The sequence below is a fragment of the Fukomys damarensis genome, unplaced genomic scaffold (assembly GCF_012274545.1).
Source record: "Fukomys damarensis isolate Sample0158 unplaced genomic scaffold, DMR_v1.0_HiC HiC_scaffold_39, whole genome shotgun sequence".
NCBI classification, from domain to species: Eukaryota; Metazoa; Chordata; class Mammalia; order Rodentia; family Bathyergidae; genus Fukomys; species Fukomys damarensis.
In genome coordinates, this window is record NW_022900951.1 from 107,993,324 (window position 1) to 108,018,727 (window position 25,404).

At 39.7% G+C, this 25,404-nt stretch overlaps 1 long non-coding RNA gene across 7 annotated transcripts in view; it reads right to left on the minus strand.

Annotated features, from left to right (window-relative positions):
• The window catches only part of LOC104854971, a 119,035-nt gene that overhangs the window by 67,217 nt on the left and 26,414 nt on the right, over window positions 1-25,404 (minus strand). For all 7 annotated transcript variants that reach the window (XR_004515848.1, XR_004515851.1, XR_004515849.1 and 4 more), the window contains exons 2-3: window positions 18,615-18,751; window positions 12,272-12,408 (exon numbers count right to left, since the gene is read on the minus strand). This is a non-coding gene — a long non-coding RNA (uncharacterized LOC104854971). The remainder of the gene's footprint in view (window positions 1-12,271; window positions 12,409-18,614; window positions 18,752-25,404) is intronic.

The following is a 25,404-nucleotide window of genomic DNA, read 5'->3' on the forward strand; positions in this document are numbered from 1 at the left end:
TTGTTTTGTTTTTGTTGTTTTACCTAGCAAGATTCTCTTTATGTACTCTAGGCTGGCTTTGACTTAACTATGCAGCCCAAAATGGCCTTCAACATCAGGTGATCCTCCTGAAACTTAAAAGCCACAGTAAATGAAAGTGAACTTTCAATAGAATTATCCCTATTTGGCATATTTCATATTCAGGCACTGTAATGTGCTCCTGGAGAATAGTTAAAGGAAAATGTATTCATACCACTCAAATGCAGCTGCAGTTTTTTATTAATATTTGTTTACATATATACAAAAAAATGTATACAAATACAGCCTCTAACACTGACCAAGATCACAAACATACAGATTTTAGAACTTTGTGTATGCAGAAAAATCACGTTTTTACAAAGTTGTACCTATGTACACCACACATGCTCATTTCTCTTAGATATAAATGTATGCATGTATCACTTTACACAAGCCCTCGCTGCACTGTATTCATCATGGCCATATATTCATATTAATATACAGTTTCTAGTGCTTAGTGCTTTATATTTCACTTTGGATCTTGAAGAAATTCGAAAGAGCATTTGTCAGGTCAGTCATAGTGAGATGAAGTAAGCATCTTTAAAATGTCCTTGGGAGGGGAAGGCAAAAGGGGGATACTGGTCTACAATCCAACATTCTTCAAGCCTCTGCCATGACCATTACTAGCTGGAGCCACGCCTGTGACCTGGAGGGAGAGAGCGAATTTTTTTCAAAAAGCTGTCATTGGATTGAACCCCCAATACCACATGCACACACATACAGTCACACTAACTGTTGTGCCATGTATTGTTGTTTTTCCCTATGCATATGTAGATTCAGAAAACAATGTTATTCAAATTCTTCTTAAAGTAAGTGTCCTTCAGTGAGAATTTAAGTGCTTTTCAAAATAACAATTTAGGAGGACCAGTAACATGTTTACAAATATTGCTACTTCTCAAAATTGAGGTAAAAATCCATGTATCATAAGAGTACTCATTTCCCTGTGTGCAATTCAATATCATTCACTACATTCACCAGCTTTAACTCTGTTTAGTTCCACAGAATTTTACTCCCTCCAAGAAAGCCCTGAACCCACTAAGTAGACAATGCCCGTTCCTGTCCTCCCAACCTGCCTACCTGCCAGCAAACACTATTTTGCTTTTTGTCCCTGTGGGGTGACCTCTACCAGGGAGTTCACATAAATTGAATCTGTATAAGAATCGGCCTTTCCCACTTGCCTGTTTCAGAGTACAATGCTTCCAAAGTTCATGCACTATTAATAAGTAGTTCCTTTGTTCTCAGGGCTGAATAATATTCCTTGTGTATGCATACCCCATTTTATTTATTCATTCATTGAGTGATAGATATTTGGCTTTGGTCTGCCTTTTGGCTATTGTTAGTAGTGCCACTATGAACATAAATATGGACGTAATTATTCCATTACATGTTTTCATTTCTTTGGGGTATACACTTTGCAGTGGAATTGCCAGTTCATATCATGATTCCATGTTTATTTTTTTAAAAAATTATCACAAACTGTTTTCCATAGCAACTGAACAAATTTGCTTCCCCACTGTACAAGATGCCATTTTCTCTACCTCCTTGCCAATACTCCTCTTTTTCTTTTGGGAGGCTTTTAAAAAGGTCCAATTTATTACATGTGAAATGACAACATGAGATGGTTTTCCTTTGTATATGTATACAACTAATATTATTACCTTTTCACATGTTCATTGGGCATTTGTAAAACTACTTTGGAGAAATATCTATTCAAGTTAATTGTTTTAATTTTTATTTTTATTACTATGTTTGCAACATGACTACTTTCATCATAAGCAGTTGCTATATTACATAATACAACTTAGTTCCTTTTACTTCCTCTTCCCTTCCTCCACCTCTTGGTCCTTTTTCCCATTTGCAAAAGCTCGAAATCACTTTTCCTGTTCTCTTTTATTTTGGTCTTTAAATTCTTTATACTTTGGGTTTCTCATATAAGTGGAACCATGTGATATTTAAGCTTGTGTGTCTCATTTATTTCAGTTAACATTATGCATCCATTTTCCTACAAGAGACTCAAGTTTATCCTTCTTTATGGCTGTGTACTCTTCCACTGTATATAAATACCGCATTTTTATCCATTTATCTGTTGATGATAGACATTTTTTCAAGATTTAGATATTGTGAATTTTGCAGCCATAAACATGGGTATGCATGTATCATTGTAATATGATATATCTTTAAATTTGGAGGATGATACCTAGAAGGCGAATAGCTATTTTGAAAGTAACTTCTAATTTTAGTTCTTTGGGAAATCTTCATACTGATTTCCATAGTGGTTATACTAGTTTACATTCAGCAAGGTTCTTTTTTCTCCTACAACCTCACCAGCATTTATGTTTATTTGATTTCTTGATGGTAGCCATTCTTTCTGGAATAAGATGGAAACTCAATATTGTTTTAACTTGCATTTCCCTAATGGCCAGAGATGTAGAACAGTTTTTCATGCATTTATTGGCCGTTTGCATTTCTTTTTCTGAGAAGTGTCTACTCATTTGCATTGCCCATTTACTGATTGAGTCCTTTATTGGGGGGTCACTGTTGGAGTTGTTTATATATTCTAGATATTATTCGTCTTTCTGAGAAGTAGCTGACAAAATATTTTTCCCACTCTGCTGGCAGTCTCTTCACTTCCTTGACTATTTTTTAAAGTTGTATTTCCTTTTGGCTTTTGAGAGATAAAAGTTCTCCAGTATATTGAGTATTTGTACTTTTTTGGATAATTGATTTGGACATGTAATTTCTTATTCTGCTAGCTACCCCTTTGAATTATTCATTATGTCCTTCAGTGAAAAACACCTTTAAATTATGATGAGGTCAGATCCTTCATTTTTCTGATTATACTTTCCGCAGCATAATCAAGAAAGCACTGCCAAGTCCATGGTCTTGAAGATTTACCCCTGTAATTTGACTCAAAGTTTCATAGTTTATGGAGCTAATTTTTGCATATAATGTGAGGCAGGGTTCTGACTATACTGTTTGATATGTGGATATTCAATTGCTGCAGCATTGCAATTATGTTTTGGTTTTTGTTTCTTGTTCGTTTGTTGAGTACCGGAGATAGAATTCAGGACCTTGCACTTTTGAGGCAGGTGTGGTGCCACTGAGTCAAATCCTCTGTAGCAGTGGGATTGTTTAATCATTCCTCCATTGAATAACCTTGATGATACTGTTGATGTCAGCTGAGCATTGTTTATGGCTTTATTTCTGGACTCTAAAGATATTCCACTGATCTCTATATCTAGTCTAATTTGAAATCTGGAAGTATTAGTCCTCATCTTGTGTTTCTTACTCATGAATTGTTTTGAGTCTGATTTGGGGGCACACACGTGTGGTCTCAGCAAGTGGGGAGGCTGAAGCAGTAGGATCTTCAGTTTTATATCAGTGTACATGACCTAGGGAGACCCAGTATCCAAAAGAAAAACTAATAAAAATAATTGTTTTGGCTATTAAGCTTTCTTGGAGTTCAATAAGAATTTTAGATTTAGCTGTTCTATTTTTTTTTTTTTGTAAGGATGGTCATTGGGATGATATTGATTTCAGTGACTCTAAAGATTATGGGCCAAGGATTTAGTTCAGTGGTGTAGCACCTGCCTGGCAAGCACAAAGTCCTTCCCTGGTACAAAAAACAAACAAACAAGCAAACAAAAGTTGTTAATACATTGCCATAAAACCATATTCAGTCTTCCAATTCAGGAACACAGGGTGTTTTTAATATAACTAAGCCATGTTCAGTTCCTTCAGCAATGTTTTATAGTTTGCGATATACTAGTCTTTCTCTTTAACAAAAATTTGTTTAGAGTATATTATTTATTTTGATGCTATTGTAAAAGAAATTGATTTAATTAAATTTTCAGGATGCTCATTGCTAGAATATACATAGGCAAATGTGACTGATTTGTGTTTGCCTTGTTCTGGTTTGGTTTTTTGAGACAGGGTCTCATTTTGTAGTTCAGGTTGGCCCTGAACTCACTATGTAGCCCATGCTGGCCTCAAACTCATGGCAGTCCTCCTGCCTCAGTCTCTGGAGTGCTGAATAGCTCTGGCTTGTCTTAAATTCATGATCCTCCTGCCCTGCACTTCGTATACGGAAATTTTAGGCATGTGCTCCCATGCCTACCACTACATCTGAGTTTTATAAGATTCTCCTCTGCCTGGAACTGTTTGCTGCTTTCATTTATTAGCTCTAGTAGGGTCAAGATGGTGAAATCGGCAGTGACCATTTTCCTTCTTCCTTCCAATTTGGATTAGTTCTCTTTAAGCTGCTTGCCAGATTACCTTGGATAGAGCTTCTGGTACAAAGTTCAACACAAGAGAACAGAGTGGACATTTTTGCTTGCTTGTGATTTTAGGGCAAAGTTTGTAGTCTTTCACTTTTGAGAATACTACCCGCTGTATGGTTTGCATAAATACCCCTTGCTTTAATGGGAAAACGCCCTTCTAATCATACTTCATTGCTTTTGGTTGCTTTTCTTGAGGGGTGGAATGTTAGAGTCCCTTATTCTGCCACTTTATTGACATTATTTTGCCACTTGCTTTGCTTTTCCACCTGCTTATGCTTCTTTTTAATGTACCTGCTATGATAGCCACCTATGCAAACATGATATGAAGTCACAGGTAGTGTCACCTCCAACAGACAAGGACTCTGCATTTGCAGGTTGTCCTCCTAGCCTTTTAACTGTTCTTGGTCCTCCACATTTTATGTAGAAGACACAACTCTTCTTTGGCCTTCTCTTCAGGCCACACACACACACACACACACACAAAATAGGGGGCAAATAGGGGCACCTGAGACCTTTAGCAACTACACTTGGTGTTACTATATGCCACCTGGAAGGGGCCTGTCTTTGCTGTTCTCATACTCCAGCACCTATGGATTCATGCACCATAGCCCAGTGATATCACTTCAAGACATGCTCTGTGTGTGTGTGTGTGTGTGTGTGTGTGTGTGTGTGTGATGGTACTGGGGACTTAAGGAAGGATCTAAAGCATGACAAGCAAAAAACTATAACAATCCACTATATCCCCAGCCTGTCTTGCAAACTCTTTCTCTTTTTAAAAATAAGACCAGGTCTTACTATGTAGCCCTGGCTGACCTTGAACTCATGATCCTCTTGTCTCATTGCTGAGATTATAGAAGCATATCGTCATGCCCACATTTAGCCTGCAAACTCTTATGCTAAAGGACAGGAATACGTGACAGGTATTCTCTTGAGCCTGCCTTTGTCTCAGAGTAGATCCCTCTGTTCCTGCTACAAGGGGAAAAACTAAGGTTCCACCCCACCACCTCGTATGTCAACATCTCCTGACAGCTACTGGCCCATGTCAGGCCCCTTACTACCCAGGTTCTACAGCGAGGTGGCTCCAGTGTCCAGGTCTCTCTTGAGACCTCAAAAGGAGACGAGGAAGCAGAGCCTAGAGTCCAAGCTTCTTCCAACAGGTTACAGCAGGACCTTCCCCAAGAACAAAGCCTCATGGGAAGGGAGCTGCCCAGGTGCGTGATGGACTGAAACTCTCTCCGCAGATGGCAGCAGTGCTCCAAATAAGGGAAGAAGCGCTGCCCTCTGGTGCTCTTCTCCCTCCCTTCCTGTATGAAAAAACTCCATCCAGGTGCCAAGAAAGAGTTTTTTCAGCCTGGTGCCACAATTTCACTCTGTGGTGAGTTGGCTTATGTTTTCCACCCAAAAATAAACTGAACCCTATGTCCAAGACTTTTATTCTTCTTCCTAATTCATAACTTTTCAGGAATCTTCTTTTGTCTAAAGTTAAAGTGCCATCTCCAGTACTCCCTGTGCCTCTGCTCGTTATCACACAGCCACAGCACAAAAGTCCAACTACAGACAGTGATGAAAGAGGACTTAAGAACTGCTTCAGAAAGTGGCAAATAGGATCAGATTGGGTGGTACTCAAAGCAAAGGGGAGTTTTTTTGGGGAGGAGTAATAGCAATGTATTTTCACTGTGATGAATTTTTAAAAATGTTAACGTTCACCACATTTTTACATCATACCTCACATAAGTTTCGCTATGTGTTTTCCTTAATATGGACTGAGTTACTGTCTAATGCCTTCTCTTTTCATCTTGAAGGACTCAATTTTCTGTTTGCAATATGAGGTGTCTACTAATCATAAACTCCATTCATTTTTTATTCAGGAATGTCTTAACTTATCTTACATTTTTGAAACTTAGATTTCCTGGATATGGAATTATTAACAGGCTTTCTTTTCTCTTTTACAACTTTAAATGCTAACCCCTACCTTTTACCTTTCAGTTTCTGGAGAAAATGGACTTCATTTTATTGAATATTTCTTGTATATGACAAGATCTTTCTCTTTCATGCTTTCAATATCATTGATTTGCCTTGTGACTGTGTAACTCCTTGTGTATAGTTTACATAGTTTGTTGATCTTCTTAGATACATATATTCATGTTTTTATTGATCTATGTTCACATTCACTAACACCCTTCCCTCCTCATCAGGGTCTCACTATGTAGTTCAGGCTGGCCTTGAATTCACTGTAGCCCAAGATGGCCTCAAACTTATGGTGATCCTCCTGCCTCAGCCTTCTAAGTGCTGGGATTAACAGGCGTGCGCCACCATATCCAGAGCTCACTAATTTTACTGATCGAGTCTGCCATTGGGAGCTTCTTGAAATTTTTCATTTTGGTTATTGTACCTTTCAGTTACAAATTTATATTTGGTATTATAAAAAATTATTTCTAATGTGAAATAGGAAGAAAAGGGCTAAAGGTATGGGGAAAGTGGGAAGGGTAAAAGAAAGGTAATAAGGGAAAGAAAAAAATAGGAGAAAATAAATACATGGAAATAAAATGTTTGTAAAGGGTGAGGGGAGGAGGTGGTGAAGGGAGAGCAGGGACAATGGGAAAAAATGAGAACCAAGACCTGTCATGCAAAGGTACAGGATCCCAATAATAAATGTAACTGTACTGTATACCTTAAATGTACCAATAAACTCAATGAGAAAAAAAATTATTTCTATCTTGTTGATGCTTTAATAATGAAACATTTTTCTCCTGTGTTCTTTTAGTTCTTTGTATTTTGTTCCCCCTTGCATTTTGAGCATATTTAAGAGTTAATTTGAAGCATTTGTAGTAAATGCGATACTGTTTCCTTCTTGACAGTTTCTATGTTTATTTTTTCCCGTGAATGGATTGTTTCTTCTATCTTGATATGTCTCATTTTTTATCACTAAAAGCTGGATATTTTAATATTATAATGTATCAAAATCAAGAAATCAGAGTCCTAAAAGCACCCCACCACAGACGTTAAGACGACAGCACTTTTAAACTGTTGTTACTGTTTGCTTTTATGGTGACTTCTCTCAATTGCTTTTGTCAGTCTGTATTCTTTATCCTGTGTGGCTGCTAAAATATGTGTTGTTAGTTTATTGGTCCCCTTAGTACTGTGACAGTTTCCGTAAGTATCTACTGCTTATCGTAGCACTTGCTTCCAGATCTGGGGTAGCCTGTCAATATTAGTACCTTTAAATGCTATCAGTCACCAGGGAATTAGCTCAGTGGTTCTACCACCTGACTCACAAGCTCAAGGACCCGAGTTCCAGGCCTGGTACAGAAAAAAAAAAAAAAATGCTTTCAACAAATTCCTCTCAGGAAGCTGTCCCAGACCTGGTAACATTATAAGTCAGAAAAAACAAAGGCAAGCTCTTGCAGTAGTCCTTCCTTGAGCCACCAGACAGGTCAAAGTGGACGACCACAAGTCTTTGAGAGAAGTTCTGTATGCCTCCCATGCAAGAAAATGAAAGGAGTCATCCTCACAGCAGTGTGCAGATCTGGGGATGGTAAGCAGGCAATTTAAAATGCCACAGCCCCGACTCTCAAAGGAGCAGAATCAAAGAAGTTACTTCCTCTTTCTCCAAGCCTTCCTTGGTTCTAAGTTTTTACCAAGATCCAGAAAGGTGTAAAAATGGCTTGTGACACACTGCAGGTTCACTGCTGGCTCAATATTGCTTTTGTGGAGGCATGGACTCCTGGAGCTGTTAATTTCACCATCCTCACTGACATCACCTTTGCAGCTTGTTTTTGGCATTTCAAGACATAACTGTGCATCTTTACAATCTACAATGTACTTGGCCCAACAGTCATGTATGAAGAAGTGAGATGTTATCACAGGCAGTGCTGCTTCTCTCCAGCAAGGACTTTAAATACTAGTTTGGTTTCAAAAATTTTCACTGTTTTTGATATCCATGAGAAATGCCACTTAACTATTCATAGTTAAACTACTAATGGAATACTTCTTTTCCATGAGTGTTTTTGGAAATGCTCCTTTAGAAGAACTTTCCACAAATCTTGGCCTGGAAAGGTGGTTGTGCTTCTCCTTAGGCCTTCCTGGTTCCTGGAAAGGAGCCTAGTTATTTCTGAATACTTGATTTATTTAGCCTTTTCCTGTAATATACCACAAGGAACTGACTTGTCCTTCTTGTTCTGTCCTTATACAAGAGATACATGTTCCATAGTAAAATGACATCAAATGAAGGCCTGCTAACATTTGGTCCCAATGGGCAAAAAAACAAAAACAGCTAAGTGCCTAGAAGAGCCCGCATTTCATTTGGAGTGGAATCCTCTAACCCAATCCACATTGAGAATAACCTCAGCTTTGCAAAAGACTTCCTGCATCACAATCTCCTGGACTCCTAGAACTCAGTATTGGCCTTCCACCTCAAGCTCTATAACAGAGCATCACTAATGTTCATTTATCTTGTAAGGCATTAAGAGTCCTGAGGGAAAGAATTTGGATTTTGGAGTAAATTTGGTTTCACTTAGAAAACAAAAGCTACCCTGGTGTGAATAATCTGTAATAATACATAAGATCCTAACAAGATTACTGACATTTAGAAATGGGAAGAAAGGAGCTAAAGGTGTAGGGAAGGTGGGACGGGTAAGGGAAGGGTAATAAGGGAAAAGAAAAAAATGTGAGAGAATGAAAAGATGGAAATAAAGTGTTTGTAGATGGGGAGGAGAGGGGGGGTGAAGGGAGGTCAGGGACGAGGGGGAAAAATGAGAACCAAGACTTGTCATGTAGAGGTACAAGATCCCAACAATGAATGTAACTGTACTGTATCCCTAAAATGTACCAATAAACTCAATTAAAGCTGAAAAAAAAAAAGAAAAAGAAAAGAAAACAAGAGCCAAATTACAGCAGAGTTGAGCAAAATGGAAGACAGCCCTTGTTCCTGGTGCTTTTGTCTCTGGGTGGCTTTTTTTCAGACAAGAAGGGCTGGAGAAGAGCGCTGGAGGACAGCACTTGTGCCTACAAATGAAGCACTGCTGCCATCATGCGGAGAGAGTTTCAGTCAACTTGGCGCCATTACGGCTCCCTTCCCATGAGGCCTAGCTGTTGGGCAAATATCTTTCCTGTAGTGAGTTGGAGGAGGTTTAGACTCCACCCTTGACCTCCTCCATACTTTCTCCTAAGGCCAACAGGGACCAGGATAGCGATGCTAACTTCGTGTACAACCTGGGGAATGAGGGGCCTGGAGTGGACCAGCCGCCACCATGATAAAAACCCACAGGAAGTTTTGGGGAAGAGCCTTGGTTTTTCTTGGTGTGGACAGGACCCACTCAGAAACAAATCCAGCCCCTTGTGGGCACTCAGCTCCCCTTCTTGCCAGTTCCAGCAAGTTGTCAGGCCTTTTGGTGATATACCTGTGTTATGGGGATTTGGTCAGTCTCTCCTTGTAGCACTATGAAAACAAAGACAGACTGGTTCCAAGTAGAAGCTGCACTCTGTCCTTTTCCCTCACTCTCCAGGTTTCTACCCCAAGCACTCTGTGTTGGTGCCTTGCTCTTGGTGGCATCAGAGCAAGTGGCTGAAAACTAAGCTTGAGACTGGGGCCTTTCTCACCTCCCAGACATTCTACCTTCTAAAGGCCAGGCTTTTGTGAAGGAATAGCTCATGGGTTAGATCTTTATGAAATCATGTCTTCATGATGGCGTATTGCACCACAAAACCAAAATAACCCAACTGCAAGAACTCTACTTCACCCATCCCATCTGAAAAAAAAAAATGCCAGGGGAGAAAAAGATGTGCACAGTAAGAACTCAGATAGTTATCAGTTGATTTGAAATGTTTTCTGATAGTGCTTTTCTTCCTCATCAGCATGTGATTGATTATTTTCTGAATGCTTGGCAAGGAACATAATTTTTCTTTTTCCATTTTTATTACTGCATATTATTTATAGACTGGGGGGCTTCTTTGGGCAAATTTATGCATACATATAACACACTTTAATCATGACCACTTAGGCCTTTTCTTCCCTTCCAACATGTTTTCACTCTTCTCTAATAGCCTCTCTTATAGCAGACATCATTTAATTTTCTCCAGAAAGAATATCAAACTTTATACCTAACAAAATATAGCACACACACTCACAACATAAAGCCACAGAAAATAGCTGAAGAATATTCATGACAAGGGAAAATGCTCTGTTTTCATAGTAAATGATGGAAAATGAGATACAGCTGAGAGTATCCTCAGACAGTGTTACCTGTAGCCTGCCATGCAGAACATGTTTGACTGCAACAGTGAAGCTTATATAGCTCCTGCTCTTATGTCAAAAGACAAATTGTTGCATACAATTCGGGGGGGGGGTACAAAATGAACACATCCTGGATTCTCTTGGACAATGGACAAATCACAGACTACTTGAATTTCTGAATTGATGCTGGAGAAGACCTCTAGGCAATAAGTAATTGCCTCCTTTTTCAGCCTTCATCCACGAAATTTATCATCTGAAAGATACAACTACATGCCACTTGAAATACTGAACAACTATTAATGAAGAAAATCACACGCGAATGGACAAAATCCTACAGAAAATCAATGTCTGAAAGAGAAGAGTCCCAAAGAAAGACTGTGGATTTAGGTCTCCATTTGGTTTCTCTTGGAAATTAAAGCAAAATCACAGTTTTGTTATTTTGTACAAATACAAGGCTGCCATATTTGTATTGCCTGTGTTACCTTTTTTTCAGACAAGAAGGGCGGGAGTAGAGCAGTAGACACCGTCACTTGTGCACATACTCGGCGCATTACTGCCATCTCGCGGATGGAGTTTCAGCAAGGCAGGAAGCATTTACATTCTTTTCCCATAAGGCCTAGCTGTTGGGGAAAAGGTGCTACCTGTAAATGAATTGGAAGAGGTTTGAACTCCAGGCTGGGCTTCCTTGCATTCTGCTAAGGCCCCAAAAGGGACCCACACTGAGAACTACCTTGATGCAGAACCTAGCAGTGAGGGTCCTGACCTAGACCAGCAGCTGCCAGGAGCCGCCATTACAGGAAGTCCCTGAATAGGTTTAGTTTCCTTCCACTGTGGATAGGACCAGAGCAACCCACTCAGACAAATGCAGGCCCTTGGGGGCAGTTATCTCTGCTCTTGCCCTTTTGAATAAGTTAGGAAGCCTCTTAAAGATCTCATGCGGTCCGGAGAGGTTAAACCTGTTTCTCCGGGACCAAACCCATAAAGGACAACCTGGCCTGTGATGGGTTAAAGGTAGCCCATTCCTCATAAATAAGCAGTAGCCCATCCCCAAAATGATAAAAGGACCTTCCTTTCTTTGTTCTTTTCCTCTCTGTCTTTCTTCTACCCTCTCCTCCCTCTCCTCTCTCCCTAACCTGCCTTCCCTAATAAAATCTCCTGTGGGACCTCTTGGAATGTGGCCTAGTTGTTAAGCATCGCTGTGCCTCTACATCCTCTTTGCAGCAGTGAGTGTAAAGGATAGGCTGCTTCTAGGTGTCAGCTGCACACTCAGTACTGGTCCCTCACTCTTCTGGCTCTCCACCAACACTCTGCATTTGTGTCTTGCTCCTCGTTTTCTCAAAAGATAAAAAGGTGAGGCAGCTACAGGAACTTGGGTCCATCTGACTTCTCACAGGCTCTGCCTTCTCCAATAACTTGAGCTTTCAGGGAGGACCCTTTTAAGGCTTAGGATTTAGGAAACCATTTTTTGAAAGATGGCAGGATTGTACCAGAACACCTAAATGGAATAGGAAAAAATGTCACAAGAGACAAAGATAAAAGAAAGTGTGACTACCTTTCAGTTTGCTTGATGTGAAGAAACTTGCTTGTAATTATTCTATTGGTTTCTATTTAATATGAAAAGTTAGATCTCAAAGGCAAGACTTTTTTCTGTCCCCAGAACTAGGAAAACAAAACAAAACCAAACCAAACCTAATGTACCCACCCTCAAAAGGCAGCTTCTGAAAAACTGACTTTCCACGTGACCAATTCTTCCCATTTCTGTTCTTCGCAAAGCATTGTGTTTCCTCTTGATATTGAAGTGTCTCCTGCTATCCGGAACCAAGTCTCAGGGATCCATGCCTAGAAAGGAGAAAAAAATGCTTACACTTCTGGGCTTGGAGAAGAGCAATTCTAGGCTTCCAGTTGCTTGGTTCTCATCCTGACTCACTCTCTGTGACTGCTGTTGACCTAGGCACCAGTCCTTGTGTACCCAGGGGAAGCTGATTTTAGGTGAAGCTTAGAAATCATGTGGCAGGTCCATGCCGCTGAGAAGAAATAAGTACTTTTAAAATGAGGATGGGGGTGCACTTCTCTAGTCCCAGCCATGTAAGGCAGGAGGATCTGAAATTGGAGCCCTGCCTGAGTAACTCAACTACTTAGCACGACCAGCTCAAATAAAAGAAAAAAATAAACATGGGCCAGGAATGTAACTCAGAGGAAATGACTTGGATTCAACCCCCAGTACACCACACCCCCTACAACATACACACACCATAAGCCTGTGCCCTTTCCTTAGCCATATATAATGTATTTTATATAACAATGTTAAAAATGTTCCTAAACTGTTAAAGCAAGGGTTCTTCATTTACAAGTAGAATACTTTTCAAAAATAGTTAACATATTTTGGGAACACCGATATGTTTTAAAAATTTCACCACTTTTAAAAAATTGAAGTAAAATTCAAACAAAATTGTCCACTTTAATGTGTGTAATTCAGTGGCATTCAATACATTCACAGTCATTTTTAGATTGTTCATTGCTACTATAAGGTTACATAAATAAGAATGATTTATTTTTGTTTGCTTGTTTGAGACACAGTAACCCTTTGTAGCCTAGGTGGCTTTGATTTCATTATCCTCCTGCCTCAGCCTCCTAAGTGAGTGTAGTGATTGCAGGCATACTGTACCATGCCTAACTCTACACCTGAGTTCCTTTTCTGTCCTGCACTGTTTACCACAAAGTATGAGGGTTTTGTGGATTTTTAAGGATTGTCTTTGTAAGAAATGATGGTATTGACAGGGATCATTTTCCTTCTTCCTTCCAATTTGGATGCCTTCTCTATTCTTGCCTGATTATCTTGGCTAAAACTTCAGGACAAACTTTAATACATCTAGCCAAAGAGGGAATTTTTCTCCCATTCACAATGTTAGGGCAAAGCGTTCAGTCTTTTACATGAGTACAATACCAGCTGTATGCTTTTCATAAATACCCTTGGCCTTGTTGAGAAAACGCCCTTGTAATCATAGTTGATTGATTGCTTTTGGTTGCTTTTCTGGAGAGAGGAAGTGCTGAAGTTCCTTTTTCTGCCACTTTTATTGACATCACTTGTTCCACCTGGTTTGTATATCTAGAGGCATTCATGCTTTTTTACAACACACCTGCTACAACAGCCATGTATGAAGATATAATACGGGTTCAAAGGTAAGGCTACCTTCAAAAGACAAGGATTTTTCAACTGTAATTCATCTCCTGTCCTTTAACTGTTTTTAGTCCAACATATTTTATGCAGAACTGTTGCACTTCTTTGGCTTTTCTTCATGCCCCTAAAGCCTTTAACAATAGGAGGTACCTGAGACCTTCAGCAAATCCACCTGCTGCTACTTATACCGCCTGGAATGGCCTGTTCTTGCTCCTCTCACACTGCAGCAACTAGGGATCCATGCACCATTGCACAAAATTACTTGAAGGCATGTTTTTAAAAAAATTTATTGTATTTTTAATTTGTATATATTTTGGTGATGCTGGGGATTGAAGCCAGGACTTCACATATGCTAGGCAAACACTCCATTATTTGGCTACAGGACTAGTTTGGCCCACAAACTTCCAGTTTTGCTGTTGTCCTTGTTTTGATACAGGGTCTCCCTGTGTAACCTAGGCTAATTTAGTTAAACTCACTAAGGCATAGCCCATGCTGACAATTCATGATTCACCTAACTCCGTGGCTGAGATTATACGCACACGCCACCACATGAGCTCCAGCCTGCAAACTCTTGCTCCAAGAGCCAGCCTGTGAATGAGGGGGTCCCTCGGTCCAGTTCACAACACGGAGGAACCGAGGCCCCGCCCCACGTCTTCCTGTGATGGCGGCTCCCATCAGGTGCTTGTCTACACCAGACCCCTTACCACCCAGGTTCTACACCAAGGTAGCGCCAGTGTCCGGGTCGTTCTTGGGGCCTTCAGAAAAAGGGAAGAAAGCCCATCCAGAACCTAAACCTTCTCTAACTCCCTACAGGCAAGAGCTTCCTCCAACAGTAGGGCTTCATGGAGTCTTGTGCTGAAACTCTTTCCGCACGATGGCAGTAGTGCTCCGCTTGCTAGTAAGAGCGCTGGTTTGTAGCGCTCTTACCCCGCCCTTTCCGTCTGAAAAAAACGACATCCACTGACAGGAACCATACAACCGGGTTTTTCTTTTGTTTTTGGTTTCCCCAGATACTGAGATAACTCTAATGTGCTTTTGTTTTAGTTTTTTGGGCTTTTTTATGCACACGCGTTATTGTTTTTGTTTTTAACATGCAATCAAACAGCACACAGTATTAACACGTCTTCATCAAAATTTTTTTAATGGGAAGTTAAATTGCAGCCAGGTGGGATGGTGCACTCTGTAACAGGTCCACTTGGGAGGCTGAGGCAGGAAGGTCACTCCGACTTCCAGTTAGCCTGGGCTATGTAGTGAGTTCAAGACCGGCCTGGCCCATGTAGTGAGACCTTGTTAAAAGTATTCTATATATACCCATCAACAGATGATTGGATAAAGAAAATATGGTATCTATATAATAGAATATTACTCTACTACAAAGAATGACAGATATGAGACATCTGAAGGAAAATGGATTCACCCAGAACATATAATGTAGAGTAAAATAAACCAGACACTCAAGCTTAAATACCATATGGTTTCTCTCATCTGAGTGAGGCAAATACAAATGAAGAGAATGATACAGGGTATACTGAAGAGGAAACAGGAATGAATCTCTTGCAACAGGGAAGTGATCCCAGGGAAAAAGTGTGAACAGGGAGGAGGGGAAGGGGTAGTAAGTAGAATAAATATGTGCCATGTCCAGGAACCTAATAACCCCAAGTAATATAAACATTATATGCCATAACATTAGCTAAGATTCCTAATATTAAAAAGAATGAAAAAATGACATAGGGGACTGGAAGAAGAAGGAGCAAGGGAGACGGAGGGAAGGGCATTAAAAAAAAAGAAAAGAAAGAGGGCCGGGGAATTAGTTCAGTGGTTCTGCTGCCTGTCTTGCAAGCACAAGGACCATAGTTGGATCTCTGCTACCCTCCCGCAAAAAAGAAAGAAACACTGTGATATTTAAGATTGTGTGTCTGATTTATTTCACTTAATATTGTGGTAACAACGTTCATCTATTTTCTTCCAAATGACTCATTTATCTTTCTTTAAGGCAGAGTGGTATTCTGTTATATACAAATATCATTTTCTTTATCTATTCCTCTATTGATGGACATTTAGTTTTCTTCCAAGATGTAACTATTATAAATTGTACTGCTATAAACATAGATGTTCATATATCACATTAATATGATGTCTTTAACTCTTTGGGGAAGATAACTACAAGAGGAAGAGCTGGGTTGAATGGAATTTCTATTTTTAGTGTTTTTTTTTTTTTTTTTTTTTTTTTTTTTTTTTTTTTTTTGGTTTTTTGAGACAGGATCTATGTAGTTGAGACTGATCTGGAACTCACTATGTAGCCCAGGCTGGTCTCAAACTCACAGAGATCCTCCTGCCTCAGCCTCCTGAGTGCTGGGATTACAGGCCTGAGCCTGTAAGTAAACATCAGGTTTATTTTTAGTTTTTTGAAGAAATTTTATACTGATTTTCATAGTGTTTGTACTAGTTTACATTCCTACCAACGATGTAGAAGGGTTCCTTTTTCCCAGGCATCCTCACCAGCATTCATTATTATTTGACTTCTTGATGACAGACATTCTTTCTGGAGTAAGATGGAATCTCAGGATTTTATTAATTTTCATTTCTCCAATGGCCAAAGATGTTAAACATTTTTCATGTATTTATTGGCTGTCTCTATTTCTGAGAAGTGTCTATTTATGTCAGTTGCACATTTTTTGATTGAGTCTTTTATTTTGGGAGGTCTCAATTTTTTTAGTTGTTTATATATTTTAGATATTAGTTCTCTATCTGAGAGTAGTTGCCAATTTTTCCCATTTGTAGTTTGTCTTTTCACTCTGTAGATTGTCTGCTTTGTTGTGCAGAAGCTTTTACATTTAATATAATCTCCTTTGTTGATTCTTGATGCTACTTCTTGTACAATTCATGTTCTTTTCAGAAAGTCCTTACCTATGCCCACTTTTAATAGTTTTACCTATTTTACATTCCATCAGGTTAAGTGTGTCTGTTAAATGATGAGAAAATGAGACAGTTTAAACTCTCACAGAAAGTGATATCCATGTATCTATAAGTGTTCTGCCATACTAAGTATGTATGGCATGTGTCTCAGTTACTTTTCTGGTTGCCGAGCCAAAATGCCTGACACCCAAAGTTAAAGGGAGAAAGTTTATTTAGCTCACAGTTCGCAGAGGTTTCAGTCCATAGTTGGCTGGCTACAAAGAAGGGTGACACTTGGCAGATGCAACATTCTTGGCAGTGTAAGACAGCAAAAGCCAGCAAGGGTCCTTAACAGTGTCTTTCTGCCCCTTTTATTTTATTTGTACTACTTAGGGCAGGTAGCACTCACACCCTTAATCCTAGTGCCCTTGAGCCTAGCATAGAATTGAGAATCAATTTCAGTATCCCAATGCTCTAGATTTAGCCACCTTTGAAAAAGCCTCACCCAAGACCCATGAGGCTTGGGGCAGGGGGCATCTAGACACAAGCCATAACAGCCTGTGACAATGAAGGCTATTTACTTAGTCCTTCCTCTTATGATTCAGGAAAAATTGTCTACCATTCATAAGGTCACAAAATGAGGGACTCAGTACTCCTCTTGGAGGATACCCAGGTCACAAACTGTTTGGATTTGAGAACTAACTAGAGAAGATCTCCGGGTTTGAAGCAATTTCCTCTTTTTCCTCTCATCATCCAAAACGTTATCCAGTGAAAGACACAACTAGATGACAAGGAACCCACTACGCAAGCAATGCTACATGAAGAAAACGATACCAGAATGGATCAGGTAGAATCACAATTAATGTCTGAAAGGATGAGAGTATTGAGGAAGGAAAGTGAATTTAGGTTTCTGGTGGAAAACAAAAGAAAAATCAAGGCCTTGTGAGCTCCTGGCAACAAACTGGGCAAAAGGCAAGGTGCTCTTACTTTTTGGCAACTGTCTCTGGTGTCATTTTTTTCAGACAGGAAGGGCGGAAGCAAAACACTGTAAGACAATGCTTGGGCTCGTGCGTGGTGCGCCACTGCCATCGTGCGGAAAGAGTTTCAGCGCACCTAGCACCATCACAACAGCTCTCTTTCCAGGAGGTCTAGTAGGTGGGATAATATCCTGCCTGTAGCAAAATGAAAGAGGCTAGCACTCCAGGATAGGCCTCCCTGACTCTATTAAGCCCCTAATAAAGACCTAGACACTGAAGCTACCTCAGTGTAGAACCTGGGGAGCTTGGTACATAGAGCGGACCAGCAGCTGCTGCCGGGAGCCGCCATCACAGGAAGTCGTGGGGCGGGGCCTCGGTTCCTCCCAGGGTGGACAATACCAGAAGGACTCCTGCAGACAAAAGCAGGCTGTAGCACCTGTGTCCTATTCCTGTCCTTTGGAGCCAAAATTATTTTACCTTTAAGTGATGTCACTGTTCTATCAGTATTCCAGTCCCTAGCTGCAGCAGTGTGAGAACAGAAAGGACACTCTGGCTCTAGGTGGCACCTACACATTGAGTCTTGGTTCATCACTCTCCAAGTTTCACACCAACTCCTTAAGTATGACTTGTTCCTAGCTGCCTATAGACGAAAAGGGGTGTATGATCCTCTGATGTCCGAGATACTCTGTTTTGGTCAACATCTAGGACTTTCAAAGAGGAATACCTAAGCTCATGTTTTAGGGTTTTATGGAAACGTTTCCCTAGATGTCAGTACAGCATTGTCACAGAAGACCCAATTAGCTGTGCCTCCAACTGCAGCTTCCGCCCATACAATTTGAAAAATAATGCCAAAAGAGCCAGAGATACCAGGAAACATGGCTTGATTCGATGAAACTGCACCACTCCTTGAATCCTTTTTAGTTTCTATTTGATATGAATTAGATCTAACAGGAACATCGCTTGTTCCACAGGGGAGGGGCATCTAAACTACTCACCCACATCTGGTAGATTCTGAAGAACTCAATTGCCAAGTGACCAAGTCTTCTCACTTCTGCTTTTCTTCAATCTCCAGTGTTTCCTCTTGAAATCAAAGTGTCTTGTGGTACTGGGGACCAATCTTTAGGAATCCATGCTTAGGAAGGAAAAGAAAATGCTCATAATAAGGGCTTGGAGCATGACAAATCGAGGCTCCAGGTTACTTGATTCTCATCCTGACACACTTCCCAGATTCCCTGAGAGGGCTACTCTATATTATGACATTGGCACCAGTCCTGTGTGCCTAGGGGAGGTTGATGTCAAGGGGAGCTTATAGAGGAAGGTCCAGGTACCTCTCAAGACTGAAGGTTACACAATGTCCTTCTTGGTGTGACATGCATAATTGAAGGACTATAAATTCCATTCACCGAGGTCACACTTGGTGTCATGGTTTCATCCTTTAACATTGGAGTACAAATATTTTTCCACATTATTAAGTGGCCTATCATTAGTTCCCATGTAGATTAACGTTTTCACTTAGGGGACATTGTGTTTTCTCATTGTTAACTCAAAGATGGAGCTTTGAAAACTTGTAAAATAACCATGTACTCATCAAGAAACAAGCACGACCATAAAGCTTTGTATTATACACCAACTTTTTTGTGTATCTTTTCCAATTCTTTCAATACATAGAGACAAAGTTCTAAGTAGACAGTGAAACACAATACATTTACATTTAAATTATATTTAGTTACTCATTGGGTTTTACAATGGTCATTTTTACTTCTGATTCCCAGAAAGTTTTTGATATTGAAATAAAATGCAGAACCTGGATTGTAGAAAATAAACATTTGCTTTGCAAAGATCTTCTTAATTGGTATACTCATTACAAAAATATTAAGTTCTCATTTAACATTTTTATCCATAAAATTATTTATATAATTAAAATCAATTTATATAACTAAACCATATATATATAATTATATAATTACATATACATTTACACTAGAAAAATTAGTAGTTTTTAATTCTTCTCAAGTTTTTCTCCTAGAGTCCTGGTGAGTGCAATGCTTATAATCGCAATACTTCCCCGTCTGATGCAGGAGGATCAATCACAAATTCAAGCTCAGCTTGGACATCTCAGCAATTTAGGGAGAAACTGTCTTTTAAAAAGTTTTTTTGGGGGGGCCGGGGATTTAGCTCAGCGGTTCTGCTGCCTGCCTTGCAAGTGCAAGGACCTGAGTTCGATCCCCAGTACAAAAAAAAAAATTTTTTTTAAATCTTAAATTTTGAGGACAGAGACTCTTTATACTCCAGACTGGTCTTAACTTACTACATATCTCAGACTGGCCTTTAATTTAGTTGCTCCTCCTGTCTGAGCCTCAGGCATGATTTAAAAATTTTGCCTTTAAAGGCCACGAAGAAAGAAAGCAAATTTGAGGAAGAATTGTTCAAAACTGGCTCCTTTAATATTCAGGCACCCTGAGGTCTTTCCTGAGAATTTAAAGATGGATGTAGTCAAACCATTCATATGCAACTCCTGTCTTTCATTAATATGTTTATATACATATAAATTTTTAAAAATACATGGACAGGGGTGGGGATTTAGCTCAGTGGTTCTGCCCTGTCTTGCAAGTACAAGATCCCAAATTCAATCCCTGGTACAAAAAAAAGCACATTCTCAGTCTAACACTGACCATGATCATAAATGCACAGGTTTTGGAATTTGTATATGCCTCCAAATAGATGTACCTATGCAACCCTTTTCTCTTTAGATATCGTTACATGCATTCGTCACTTTACACAGGCCTTACGCCACCATTGGCACATATGCATACCAATATATATTTTCTATTGGTTGATACTTTATATTTCATTCTACACCTTTAAGAAATGATAACATAGGGCCGGGGATTTAGCTCCGTGGTGCTGCCACCTTCCTTGCAAGCACAAGGTCCTGAGTTCAATCCCCAGTACAAAAAAAAAAAAAAGAAAGAAAGAAATGATAAAATATTAAGCACTTGGTAGGCCAACCCCAGTGTGAACAATTTAAATGTCTGTGAGCCAGGTGGGGGGACAAAGGGGTGGGTGGCAGAGATGAAGATAGGGGAGGTTTGGGAAGCTGGCACAGGACTCTATTCCCCGCACTCTTGGAGCCTGAGTTAGGAGGATGGAAAGTTGCATGCCAGGCCGGGCAACTCCGCAACTTATGAAGATCCTGTCTTAATTAAAAAGGGCTTGGGAAGTGCAGCTTACTGCAAAGGCCCTGAGTTCAATGTTCAGTAGTTAAAAAAAAAAAGTCTGTGCATGTATTATCATCTCTTCCTTATACATATATAATAGTTTCATAAAGAGATGTTTGAACTCTCCTATAGCATAATTGTTCATGCTTAAGTGTTCTTCACTTACAATTTGAATACATTTAAGATATAACTAAGTTTCTTGGAACTACTGATATGTTTGAAAAATACTGTCACTTTTTAAAATAGAGGTAAAATTCATGTAACAAAATTACCCATTTTAATGTGTCCTGTTTAGTGGCATTAAAAACATTCACAATGCTATGCCAGAATTTACCTCTAATTTTAATTCCCACAGAAGGAAGCTCTGGCCCCATTCAAGTTGAGATTTTTTTCATTCCTTTCTCCCGACCCTGTCCAGTTACCAGCAGCCACTATTTTGCTCTTTGGTCTCTATGGCGTTACCTATATTAGGGAGTTCATATGAAGACTCATCACAAAATTTGGCCTTCTGTGCTTGTTTATTTTAAGTAGTATGTTTTCAATGTTCATCCATGGTATAAGTCACACCAGTAGTTCATCTTTTTCATGACTGAATAATATGCCTTTTATGCACATACCACATTAAGTTTATTTACTAATAAAAGATATTTGCCTTCTGGGCATTCTTACTATCGCTACCACGGACAACTATATAAAAGTATGAGTTTCAGTATCTGTTTTCAATTCTTTTGGTTATATGAGTGGAATGGCCAGATTTAAATTTTATGAGCATCCACAAACTTTTCCACAGCAGCTGCACAATACTGCATTCCTACCAGCACTTAAAGGAAAGTTCTATTTTTTCCACCTGCTTGACAGTACTTGATTATCCCATTTTTTCCTGCTTACTGTATGTGAAGTGGTACCATGAGGTGGTTTTTATTTTTATTTGTGTGTACTAATAATATTAAACTACCTTTACATGTGATTGTTGGCTATTTATATAACTTCCTGGGAGAAACATCTATTCAAGTCCCTTGTCTTTTTTTTTTTTGGTACTGGGGATCGAACTCGGGTCCTTGCCCTTGCGACGTAGGCCACCGAACCACTGAGCTAAATCCCCGGCCCTCCATTGTCTATTTTAAAAATTGTATTCTCTTTTTTTTCTGTTGAGTGATACATTTTTTAGGTATTTTGGATAACAGATGTTCTTTAATTTCTTTGGAAATATATTCTATTAGGCTAGATGCCTCTTTATGCATTGATAATGTCCACTGTTCTAAAACACTTTCAAATTCTGACGAAGTCAAATTCATTTTTTCCCACTGATTGTGCTTTTGACAGCCTATTCAAGAAACTACTGCAAAATCCAGAGTTTACCCTTACATTCATTTTCATTTTAACTTTTACACTTACATCTTTTATACATTTTGAGTTTATTTTTGCACATGCCATGAGGCAGAAGTCTCATTGCACTGTTTTGTGAGTAACCACATGCTGTAGCATCAATGATTGATTAAAAGTACTATTCATTCCTCCACTGAGTGTCCCTGATGAAAGTCAATTGACCATAGTGTATGGGTTTATTTCTGGGCTCTCAAGATACTCTACTGATCTCTGTGCCTATTCTTGAGTAGAACACTGATGTGATTACTGTAGATTTGGTAGTAAGTTTTGAAATCTGGAAGCGTGAGACCTCAAGTTTGTGTTCATTACTCAACAACTGTTTTGAGCCTGGTGTAAATATCATACCCATATGATTGCTGCACTCAGGAGGCTAAGGCAGGAGGATCCAGTGTTTGAGATCAGCCTAGAGTACACAGCGAGCCTTTGTCTCAAACAAAAAATATTTTGGCTATTCACATCTCTTGCAATTGCATAGGACATTTAGGATCTTCTCTAATTCTGCAAAAAGCATCATTGGGACAATGAAAGGAATTGTATTGAATCTGTACATCATTTTGAGCAGTATTGCCATCTTAATCATACACGGTCTTCCAACTCATGAACACAGGGTGTCTTTTAATTGAATTAAGCTTTCTTCAATTCCTTCAGGAATATTTTATAATTTTCAAATACAAATCTTTTATCTCTTTAGCAGAATATTGTCCCGAAAATATTAATATTTTTTATGTTATTGTAAATGGAATTGGCTTCTTAATTTCATTTCCAGATTGTTCATTGCTACCATATGCATATACAAATTTGAACGATTTGTTTCTTTGTTTCATTTCCAGATTGTTCATTGCTAGCATATGCATATACAAATTAGAATAATTTGTGTTTGTTTTTGAGACTGTCTCCCTCTGCAGTTCGGATTAGCCTTGAATTCAGCCTCCTGAGTGCTGAGATTACAGGCAGCTCTACGTCTGATTTTTCTGAGTTCATTTTCTGTCCTGCACTGTTTGCTGCATTCATTTATTAGCTCTACTATGGTTTTTGTCAATTTTTAAGGAATGTTTTTAATAAGATCATGGAATTGGCAATCAGAGACCCTTTCCTTCTTCCAATTTTCTGCATACTTCTTGCCTAATTACTTGACTAGAACTTCCAGTACAAAGTTTACTACAAGTGACCAGTATAGGCCTTTTTCCCTTCTTCGTGATCTTTGGGCAAAGCTTTCAGTCTTCCACCCTTCACTATCCAACCAGTTGTAAGGTTTTTCACAAATGTCCCTCGCCTTAATGAGAAAATACCCTTGTATTCATAGTTCATTGACTTTGAGTGCTTTTCATCTGCATCACTTTTGCGACCTGTTTTGCATTTCTAGAAGGAAACATGCTTCTTTACAATGCACCTGGTATGTCAGCCATGCATGAAGACCTGGGATGAGGTCCCAGCCAACACCATGTGCAGCAGACATAGAGTCTTTCAATTGTAGGTTGATCTCCAGCCTTTTTAACTGTGCTTGGTCCTAGCATTTTTATGCACAGTTGTTATAGCAGAAAATGCAACTCTCCTCTGACCTCTTCAGACTCTTGAGGCATCCACACAATAAGGGCATCCACACATCTAAGATCTTCAGTAAATATCTGCTCCCTTCTGTATGCAACTGAAAATTGCCTTTCCTTGCTGTTCTCACATTTCTGCATCCAGGGATCCCTTCATTGCCAGTGGCCTCAAGTAAAGACCTGCTTTTTGCTTTTGGGTTTTGTGGTGGTAGTAGTACTGGAGGTTGAATTACAGGCTGAACTGTAAACTTTTTTTCTTTTTTTTGGAGCCAGGGTCTTGATATAGAGTGCAGGCTGGCTTTGAGCTCACCGTATAGCTCACACTGACTTCAAATTCATAATCATTCTGACTCAACACTGGGATTTTGGTGTGCGCCTTCACAACTGGCTTTTGCCTGCAAACTCTTGCTCCAAAGAAAAGGTTGCAGGTTCCACAAGAGCCTTCAGTTCCATAAATTGTCTTAGTAAATCCTTCTGTCCAGTCTTCACTGGGAGGAACCAAGGCCCCACCCCATGACTTCCTGTGATGGCGGCTCCTGGAAGCTGCTGGCCCACTTCTGGCCCCTCACTCCCCAGGCCATACATCAAGGTAGCAGCAGTGAGCAGGTCTTTCCTAGGGTCTTCAGAGAAGGCGAGGAGGATGAGCCGCGATCTCGTTATAGGCCACACCTTCTCCAATAGCTAGGCCTCATGGGAAGGGAGAGGTAAAAGCGCCTCACGTTCTGAAACTCTTTCCGCACGATGGCAGTAGTGCTCCACTTGTGGGCACAAGCGGCGGCCGCTGGTGCTCTTCTCCCTCCCTTCCAATCTGAAAAAAAAGCCACTCGAACTATAGATGCCAGGAAAGATGGCTGCCAGGAATTTTGCCCAGCCAGGTACCACTAGCTCACTCAGCTGTTTTCTATGTGAAGCCAAATTGAAACCTAAATCCACACCTTTTCCTCAGGAATCTTCTCTGCTCAGAAGTTAAATTGCCATCCCACTTCTGCTCCCTACCACTGGGCACTTTCACTTGACATCTTCTGTGCTTCAGGCAGTTAGTTCCAGGCCCAAAGGAGACAGGGAATTGATTGGTCCTGAGATATGGAATACAGGGTTACCAATTGACAATTTCAAGGAGCCTCTGATATATTTTTCTCCCAGACAGCTAGTCTGTTTTTACTTCCTCGCCTTTTGTGTTGAATTGTTGCCAAGTCTTTGTCAAGAGAGAAGCAAAAGCCTAGATGGTCATTGTATGCCACTGGGTTTTCATTTAAAATTGGAATAAAAAAAATTCTTTTGTCATTAAATGTTTTACAACTTCTTCCCGAGACTAGTTCACGTGTCTGTGTTATATTTTAGCTCTTAGGCATCACACTTGCAATATTTTGTCAACAAACATGGTGTTTGCCAAGGATTTACAGTATGTATTGCCCAAGAAGTAAAGCACTATTACACCATTCATTGAGACAACTGACAAACTATTTTATTACTTTCTTACATACTTTCAAAAATACATATATAATGCATAAGATTCTAATAAGATTACTGACATTTAGAAATGGGAATAAAGGAGCTAAAGGTGTAGGGAAGGTGGGACGGGTAGGGGAAGAGTAAAAAGGGAAAAGAAAAAAATGTGAGAGAATGAAAAGATGAAA